This window comes from Geospiza fortis, unplaced genomic scaffold, assembly GCF_000277835.1.
Source record: "Geospiza fortis unplaced genomic scaffold, GeoFor_1.0 scaffold1250, whole genome shotgun sequence".
Lineage (NCBI taxonomy): Eukaryota > Metazoa > Chordata > Aves > Passeriformes > Thraupidae > Geospiza > Geospiza fortis.
In genome coordinates this window covers 159,112-167,581 of record NW_005054705.1, presented here as the reverse complement: position 1 = coordinate 167,581, position 8,470 = coordinate 159,112, and the positions used below count along the sequence as shown (strand labels likewise).

At 52.4% G+C, this 8,470-nt stretch overlaps 1 protein-coding gene across 2 annotated transcripts in view; it reads right to left on the bottom strand.

The window, feature by feature from the left end:
• Nucleotides 1–8,470, bottom strand: part of BIN3 (bridging integrator 3) — a 34,878-nt gene that overhangs the window by 9,386 nt on the left and 17,022 nt on the right. The window lies entirely within an intron of this gene.

Below are 8,470 nucleotides of genomic sequence, written 5' to 3'. Positions count from 1 at the left end.
GGCTTGGGATGGGATTTTTTGGGTGGATGAAGCATCCAAAGAAATTGTGGAGCACCCTGGTCCAGCAGGAAGTTCCCTGCTGTGACACCAGGTGGGATTTTTCCAAGCCAAACCGTCCCAGAATTCTGAATATTCTTAATTAATGCTGTGACTCCCCAGTTCCTGGTTGGAAAGGGAAAGGAGAGGTAGAGGAGTTAAAATAAAAGTCCAGGAAAAATAAACAATGAGTGCAAAATAAATATTCACTGCAGATTAAATTTTAAATTCATACAGTTAATTTACAGTTAATAATTAAATATTAACTGTATTATTTTTTCCACAATTTTTTCCTTTTTGGGTATTATTTTTGTCTTTTTTTGTGTGCTTTTTTGGTTAATTTTTTTGCTTTTTCTGATTAATTTTTTGTTCTTTTTTCAGCAAATTTTTGCTCTTTTTGGGTCACAAACCCAGCTGAAGAGGAGCCCTGAGCCCTCCCCAGAAGGATTCACAGCATCCAACAATTTACCCAGGCGATGGGAAAGATTCCTATTATTAAAATGTGTTACAAATTGAGGAAACATGAACATCTGATGGAGAATATTTTTGAATGTGACAGAAAAGGGAAAAGCAGGAACTGGAACGTTGCTCCTGCCTCTTAATTCCAGGAAATCAAGTTATCCCAGGGCTGTGGGTTGGGATCAAAAAGGTGATGCTCCCTCTGGAGATAATAATTTAATATTCATAAATTCCAGGGTGATTTTGGGGGGGTTGAGGCCAAGGATTTGTGGTGAAAATTTTCTCTGAGCAGCCTGGTGATGGATTTTACTTCCACGAGGGAACAAACAGCTTTCCCACCTCTTAAAATGGAAAAAAACCCCAAAATAGAAATAGAAATCCAACTTGGGGGGCCATTAGCAAAAAGAAAAGACACAAATGTCACTTGACAAGTGTCATTTGCTTCGGATGTGACCCAAATCCAGAGTTCAGGCAGAACCACGGGTGTTCCCAGCCACTCCAGCCCTATTAAAATCCCATTTTCTGCTCGCCCTGGAGGGTGCTGATGGGCTGGGCCGCTGGGTGCTGAGAGAAAACTTTCATCCCTGAGCCTCATTTTGCAAAGGGCAAACACCAGGAGCGGGGAGAAGTGGGAATTTTTGTATTCCAAGAGTTTGGAATGGAGGTTTTGGAGCATCCCTGGGCGAGAGGCTGAGCTGGGGATGTGATCCTTCAATCCTGCCTGGTCCTGCACACCCCCCGAGGCTGGCACAGAACAAATCCATGTAAATATAAATATAAATATATATCCCATGATATTCTCCCTGTGTTGCAACAGATTGGGGATGAGGAACAACCTGGAAAAGTCATCAGGGAGCTGCTCCAGCTGCCCGGAGAGGATCAGATGCTCTGCCCTGACATTGCTTTTTATGGGCACCATCCCACACAATCCCATTATATTTAAATGGGAGCCATGTCCTGGATGCAGCAGGCTCCAGGCACGTCCTCAGCAGCTCCTGGGCTGCTAAAATCTTTCCTACTTCTTTGTAAAGTCCAAAAATCTGCCAGGAGAAGGGTCAGGGAAATAGGGATGGAGGAAGGGGTGGCCAGGTTGAGCGGTCTCATGGGTTTGGGTTCACAGGATCAGGGAATGGTTTGGGTTGGAAAGGACCTTCAGGACACTCCAGCTGGGGCAGAGACACCTTCCACTGGCCCAGGAGGCTCCAAGCCCACTCCAACCTGGCCTGGGGCACTTCCAGGGATGTTTTTGTGCCAGGGATGCCCTTTCCCAACATGGCACACACACACTGCCAGCAGCTCAAGGTCGCAGCTCCTGCAGGAATTTCTCCCAATTATTAATGATGGGAAGGAGGATGCCATCAGCCCAGAGGCTTTCCTGGTTTATTTTAATGATTATTATATTATTCCCCTGGCTGGGGGAGGTTTGGGAAGGACACAAAACCTAAAGTAGGGAATAAAGAGGATGCGGATGAGCTGAGCTGCTCCTCCACAGTGGGAATGCAGGCATGGCAATGCCAGAAGAGATTCCAGGCTGGAGGCTGGGAAATCCTCCCATGGCCTTCCTGAGACGTCCCCAAACCACTGAGGCTCGTGCTGGCACCCAAACCCAGCTGTTTGTGGTGCTTTCCTGCCCTTTCCCTGGCACTTCCCAGGGCTCCTGCCTGAACAGAGCCACGGGACTCTGACTGCCACCCCCAACCCTGCTCCTCTGCCAACCCTTCCCCTTGGAAAAAGCGGCCAGGGAGGGCTCACAAGACGATCAGCAACACAGTTTCCATTCACTTTGAAGTTAAATCTGGGTTTTAAAAAGGGAGGAAAATTTGATTTAAATTTTTTCCCCCTTTTTTTTATTCCCGGTATCGACTCGGTGCAATTTCCCAGCCCCTAATGGAAGGACACTGTGCTCAGGCAGAGCTTTAAAAAATATCTACAGGGCTGGATCTGAAGAGGCTGGAACTGTGTAGGCACAGCAGCTCCTGTCTCACAGGACTTTTAATGCATAGATTATACGCTGCATTTCCCAGAGCAGGGGGGGCCCAGCTCCCCGGAGCTGCAGCCGTGCCCAGCTCTGAGTGTCCTGAGCTCCAGCCTGGCCACTGGGAACCCTGGAATCTCACACTGCCCTGGGTGGGAAGAGACCTTGAATCACCCTGTTCCACCCCCTGCCATGGGCAGGGCTCTTTCCACACTCCCAGGGCGCTCCAAGCCCCATCCAGGCTGGCCTTGGGCACTCACAGAGATGAGGAAGTGTTTTCCAGCTTCTCTGGGCAACCTGTGCCACCCCCATCCTCCCAGGGAACAATTCCTTCCCAATATCCTCTTTAAATCTCCCCTTTTTTAGTTCAAAACCAAGCCCATCACTATTGGAGGTTCCTTCAGTGTGGCTGTCCTCCACCAGCCAAGGGCTGGGTCATTTGTGCCTGAGCTCTCCCTGTGCCCAAGGAGCTCTGCCTGTTCCAGCTGAGCCCTCTCTCTGTGCCCACGGAGCTCTCCCTGTGCCCACTGAGCTCTCCTTGGGCCAGCCAAGCTCTCCCTGTGCCCACTGCGCTCTTCCTGTGCCCACTGAGCTCTCCCTGCGCCCACTGAGCTCTCCCTGTGCCCAAGGAGCTCTGCCTGTTCCAGCTGAGCCCTCTCTCTGTGCCCACGGAGCTCTCCCTGTGCCCACTGAGCTCTCCTTGGGCCAGCCAAGCTCTCCCTGTGCCCACTGCGCTCTTCCTGTGCCCACTGAGCTCTCCCTGCGCCCACTGAGCTCTCCCTGTGCCCAAGGAGCTCTGCCTGTTCCAGCTGAGCCCTCTCTCTGTGCCCACGGAGCTCTCCCTGTGCCCACTGAGCTCTCCTTGGGCCAGCCAAGCTCTCCCTGTGCCCACTGCGCTCTTCCTGTGCCCACTGAGCTCTCCCTGCGCCCACTGAGCTCTCCCTGTGCCCAAGGAGCTCTGCCTGTTCCAGCTGAGCCCTCTCTCTGTGCCCACGGAGCTCTCCCTGTGCCCACTGAGCTCTCCTTGGGCCAGCCAAGCTCTCCCTGTGCCCACTGCGCTCTTCCTGTGCCCACTGAGCTCTCCCTGCTCCAGCTGTGCCCTCCCTGTGCCCACCAAGCTTCCCCGGTGCCCAAGGAATGAGCTCTTCCTGTGCCCACTGAGCCCTCCCTGTGCCCACTGAGCCCTCTCTGTGCCCACTGAGCCCTCCCTGTGCCCACTGAGCCCTCTCTGTGCCCACTGAGCTCTCCCTGTGCCCATTGAGCTCTCCCTGTGCACACTAAGCTCTCCCTGTGCCCACTGAGCTCTCCCTGTGCCCACTGAGCTCTCCCTGTGCCCACTGAACTCTTCCCACACTCTCCCAGGTTTCATTTCCAGGCAGGATCAGCTCAGGCAGGGAAGGACCTTCCCTGGGCTGTTCTGGATTGAGGCAAAGCTGCCTCTGCTCCTGAAGGAATCAAGGAATCCTGAATTCCCCGTGAGCCCAGCAGCTCTGAGTTGCCCTGGGATTCAAGGAGAAGGGGTTCCAAGTCCTGCCCAGGATTTTCTCCCTGTGTGGACAGAAACACAATCCCAGGGTGAGTGCCAGGGGTGCCAAACACCCGTGCAGGGGGAGAGGGAGAGCTGAGCTCCCGCTGGTGCCAAGTTATTCCGAGGAATTCCTGACTCCACACGTGGCCCCAGTGTCTCCACAACCATCTCATGCACGTTATTGACAAATGCTCCTGCTGCAGGGCCTGGCACCAAGGCTCTGCAGAGCCTCTGCCATCCTCAGGCACAGCCAAGCCCTCCAAGAACACCCCTGCAAGGACCAGGAGAGTTTTCCAAAGCCTTTGGAGAAGCACCACCAGTCCCTGCTGGCAGCAACTGGGATCAACTGGGATCAACTCCATTTCCACAGAGCCCTTTGGAAATGGAGCCTGAACAACTCCACACAGAATTTCAGGGGAAAGAGCAGGGAAGCCTCACAAGCAAATCCTGGATGTTTCACTCATCCATTCCTCACACTTGGAGCAAGGGAACAATTCCTGTCCCTGTGAGATGCACAGGGGAAAATCCTGGAGCAGGTGTGGGGTTTCCAACAGATCATGGAATCAGCAAGGCTGGAAAAGGGCCCTAAAACCCACTCCAACCTCCAACCCAGCACCTCTAAGCCACAAAGTGCCACATCCATGCATTTTCTGAGCACTTCCAGGGATGGTGACTCCTGGGCAGACTGTGCCAGGGTTTGACAATTCTCACCATGAAAAAAAATAATTCCTAACATTCCTAATTTGGAGAAGAACCACCAATCCCTCTTGGGAACAAAGGGACTGGGATCAACTGGGATGGGAGCAGCAGCCACAGAGCCCTTTGGAAACGGAGCCTGAACCCCACTGAGAATTTCAGGGGAAAGAGCAGGGAAGCCTCACAAGCAAATCCTGAATGTTTCACTCATCCATTCCTCACACTTTGAACAAGGGAACAATTCCTGTCCCTGTGAACCCTGGAGCAGGTGTGGGGTTTGTAACAGATCATGGAATCAGCAAGGCTGAAAAGGGCCCTAAAACCCACTCCAACCACCTCTAAGCCACAAAGTGCCACATCCATGCATTTTCTGAGCACTTCCAGGGATGGTGACTCCTGGGCAGACTGTGCCAGGGTTTGACAATTCTCACCATGAAAAAGACATTCCTAATTTCTGATACTATCAATAATCCCAACACCATCCTCCTCCACAGGGAATGAGGGGCTGTGACAGCCAAAACCACTCCCAAATCCCCCTCACCACCCTCTGTAACCCAAGACTTCCTTTTTTTTAATGCAAAGCCAAGAAAATCAAAGCCGACTCCAAAGAAAATTTGGTGGGAATGGTGGCAAAGTGCAGGTCAAGCAGCACAGGGGCTCTTAGAGGGTCTGCCATGAAAGCAGCTTGAGGAATAAGCTGCTGTTGTTCCCTGTCACTTTTCAGGGAAGGCTGCTGAGAGGGGATTACAGCCCAGGCAGCTTAAGAGGAGCAGGTGAGGGGAGATCCGCAGGGATAACGAACAGAAAATACAAATTACTCTGCTCGTGGCTCTGGGGGGAGAGGGGAAACCTGGGGGTGAACTCCTCATAGGATGACAGGTTATCCTTGGAAAAAACATCTAAATCACCTCGTTCCCTGCATTCCAAATCGTGTTCCCACCTCGTCTCCACGCCAGGCTCCCTTCAGCTCCCCGTAATTAAAGGATGGGGTTGGGGAGATAAAAGTGCCCCAGGATTCCTGGTGCTGCCAGATTTGTCTGTTACTGAGCCCAGCTGACAAATCTGGGGCTTGGAAATTGGAAATTCCTTCCCATCTCTCTGCTGGGAAGCCCAGGGGATGGTGGGGACGTTCGAGGAGTGGGAACATTCTGTCACCTCTCTGTCATTTCACCCTCTCCATCCCAAATCCTCATCCCACTGCTTCCTCCAGCCCTTTTTTAGTGGGAAAGGGGTGCTGGAGCTTTGACACCAGGAAAAATAATGGTAAAATCTTTCATTCTCCTTGTTTCCAAACATCTCAAACACCCTCACTGGCAGCCTGTGAGCTGGACCTGGCTGGCACACACGTGGCTCTTCCCTAGGGCTCTTTTGGGGTGATATCTTGGATAAGAAATCAAAAGGAAGTGGACAAAAGTGGACGAGATCTCCAGTTGGTGACGGATAGGTAAGAAAAAAGGAATGACAGAGGTGGGAAGCATCAGATGCCAAAGGAAGGGAGGGTGGATGAGGTGAGGGGAAGTTTGGAGAGGCACCAGGATGGCTCAGGAGAGGCTGGAGCAGGGAAGGGGATTCCTGCCATTCCTGTGCTCGTGCCCACACATCCGTGGGGGCCCATCCACCCACCAGGAAGGGGGAAATGAAACCCAGCCCTTCCTCCTGGAGGGAAAAGGTGCAGGAATGGAGAGGCTGGCATGAGGAAGCAGCGTGGGGGATTAGGTGGCCATGTGGCTGCTCCAAATCCTCATTAGGGGCTCGTTAAGGACATGAAAGCTGCTTTTCCTGCTTCCGGTCCGGCACCCCTGGAGCTGCTCCTGGCCAGCCTGGGCTGCCTTTGCCTGGCAGCCTGAGGCACCACGGGGATGGTGGGATGGTGGGATGGAGATGGAGTGAGGGATCCTCACTCACTCAGTGACTCCTCCCAGCTGTGCTGCTGGCAGATGCTGGTGACACACAGCTCTGATGGAATTCGTCCCTCATTGCTCCAAGCAGCTCCCGGATTGCACCTCTGGGATGTCCCACGGGTCTGACACCCAGCCCTGCGTGGTGGCACCTCGGTGGCAGCACCCTCAGTGTCACCCCTGCCAAAGCCAGGGTGACCAGGATATCCCCGTGGCAAATGTTCCAGTTTTGGGAGTGGAGCAATGCCCAACATCAAAGGGATTGTACTGCGCCAGGGTGACCAGGACATCCCAATGCCAAACCTCTCCAATTCTGGGACAAGGACATCCACATGGCCAACCTCCCCAGTTCTGGGACAAGGACAATGCTCCAGCGAGGTGATTCTGTGCCAGGGTGACCAGGACATCCCCATGGCCAAAACCTCTCCAATTTTGGGTGCAGGAACATGCTCCAAGTCAAAGGGTTGGTACCAGGACATTCCCATGGCCTAATCTCTCCAATTTTAGGAGAAGGACAATGCTTCAATGGGTTAATTTTGTACCAGGGTAACCAGGACATTCCAATGGCCAAAAAATTTTCCAGTTTTGGGAGCAAGAACATGCTCCAAGTCAAAGGGTTGGCACCAGGACATTCCCATGGCCACAACCTCTCCAATTTTGGGACAAGGACAATGCTCCAATGGGGTTTCTGTACCAGGGTGACCAGGACATCCCCATGGCCAAAACCTCTCCAGTTCTGGGTGCAGGAACATGCTCCAAGTCAAAGGGTTGGTACCAGGACATTCCCATGGCCAAAATCTCTCCAATTTTGGGACAAGGACAATGCTCCGGTGGGGTGAGTCTGTACCAGGGTAACCAGGACATACCAGTGGCCAAAAATTCTCCAGTTCTGGGTGCAGGAACATGCTCCAAGTCAAAGGGTTGGCACCAGGACATTCACATGGCCACAACCTCTCCAATTTTGGGACAAGGACAATGTTCCAATGGGGTGATCCTGTACCAGGGTGACCAGGACATCCCCATGGCCAAAAATTCTCCAATTTTAGGAACGGGAGTATGCTCCAAGGGAATGGCACCAATTCCAGGTGACCATGACATCCCCATGGCCAAATCTATCCAATTTTGGGAGAAGGACAGTGTTCCAGTTGGGTGATCCTGTGCCAAGGTGACCAAGACATCCCCATGGCCAAAAATTCTCCAATTTTAGGAACAGAACAATGCTCTAAGGGGATGGCACCAATTCCAGGTGAACATAACATTTCCACGGCCAAATCTCTCCAATTCTGGGACAAGGACAATGCTCCAGTGGGGTGATTCTGTGCCAGGGTAACCAGGACATCCCCATGGCCAAAAATTCTCCACTTTTGGCAACAGGAACATGCTCCAAGGGAATGGCACCAAGCCAAGGTGACCACGACGTTCCCATTGCCAAAACCTTTCTGGATTTGTGAGCAGGACAATGCCCTAAGGGAACGGCACCAAGCCAAGGTGACCAGGTCACCCCCTTGCTCTGAGAGAGTCAGACGGAGTCAGTTAAATTGAGACCTGTGGCCCTGGAAATCCTCTCCCAACGTGAAAGGTCCTAAATCCTGTGGATTTCCAAACCACCTGGCTCGTTTAAGCCGCTTCCTTCCTTAAATACGGACACAATATGGAACATTAATACTCCATCCCCAATCCCTGACTCTGCCTTGACTGGGAAGAACTGGGAGAGTGAAGTCCAAACCAGTTGGTTTTGTCCCCTTCTGCCCCAAATCCGCTGCTCTGGTGTGAGATTCCACAGGCAGCTCCCAAAGAGGAGCCCATCCCTCCTGCCCAGCTCCTTGCCCAACCCATCCCCTGAAAAATGCAATATTCTCACTGGAGCTTTGCTCTTTC